We start from the raw sequence: 1,497 nt of genomic DNA, 5'->3' as shown, positions 1-1,497 counted from the left end.
ATGATGTACTCTGCATATAAGTTAAATAAGCAGGGTGACAATATACAGCCTTGACGAACTCCTTTTCCTATTTGGAACCAGGCTGTTGTTCCATGTCCAGTTCTAACTGTTGCTTCCTGACCTGCATACAAATTTCTCAAGAGGCAGATCAGGTGGTCTGGTATTCCCATCTCTTTCAGAATTTTCCACAGTTTATTGTGATCCACACAGTCAAAGGCTTTGGCATAGTCAATAAAGCAGAAATAGATGCTTTTCTGGAACTCTCTTGCTTTTTTGATGATCCAGATGATGTTGACAATTTGATCTGTGGTTCCTCTGCCTTTTCTAAAACCAGCTTGAACATCAGGAAGTTCACGGTTCACATATTGCTGAAGCCTGTATACGAGACAACAAAAGAGGTACTGAAAGAACAGTGTTTTGTATAGAACAGTCTTTTGGACTCTGTGGGAGAGGGAGAGGATGGGATGATTTGGGAGAATGGCATTGAAACATGTCTAATATCATATATGAAATGAGTCGCCAGTCCAGGTTTGATGCACAATACTGGAAGCTTGGGGTTGGTGCACTGGGATGACCCAGAGGGATGGTACAGGGAGGGAGGAAGGATGAGGGTTCAGGATGGGGAACACGTGTATACCTGTGGCGGATTCATGTTGATATATGGCAAAAGCAATACAATATTGTAAAGTTAAAAAATAAAATTTTAAAAAAAATTAAAAAAAGAAAAAAAATAAAGTTCATGGTCCAAAACTGCAATTACTTTTTCACCAACCTAGTAATAAAAGCCTACACAGCATTTGGATCTAAAACATACTTACAGTTGAATGAGTTAACTGTATGCGTCTCTGAGACATAAGTGTGCATGGACTGAATTAATATACTGAATAAATTTAGTACTATTGAGACAACACATGCTGGACATCATGCCTAGTACCTGACGTATAGTAAGCATTCAAGTCAATGCTCAGAATTACTATTATCATTATACACTTCTTAGTCTTCTAAAACATGCTACAGTAGCAAACATTTATTATCTATATGTACTAGGCTTCCCTGGTGTCTCAGTAGTAAAGAATTTGCTTGTTCGCTTGCCAATGCAGAAGATGTAGGTTTGATCCCTGGGTTGGGAAGTTCCCCTTGAGAAGGAAATCACAACCCATTCCAGTGTTCTTGCCTGGGAAATCCTTATGGACAGAGAAGCCTGGTGGACTTTAGTCCATGGGGTCACAAAAGAGTTGGACATGACTTAGCGACTAAGTAACAGCAACAATATGTGCTAGTTAGTAGGTTATATGTTGTATATTTAATCATAATCTCATGAAATAGGAATATTTATATCTATGTTAAAAGTAAGGAAGGTATAGCTCAGAAAATTTGAGTCAGATCACAAAATTAGAATTCATACTGCAACGGGTGCACTAAGTGTGGCCGAGAGGAGCCACCCCACGTCCGAGGTGAGGAGCAGAAGCCAGGAGGACCACATGCCCACAGGGTGGT

Source organism: Bison bison, unplaced genomic scaffold (assembly GCF_000754665.1).
Source record: "Bison bison bison isolate TAMUID 2011002044 unplaced genomic scaffold, Bison_UMD1.0 scf7180017864517, whole genome shotgun sequence".
Classification (NCBI taxonomy): domain Eukaryota; kingdom Metazoa; phylum Chordata; class Mammalia; order Artiodactyla; family Bovidae; genus Bison; species Bison bison.
The sequence above is the reverse complement of the archived record's forward strand: the minus strand, read 5'-3'. Positions refer to the sequence as shown.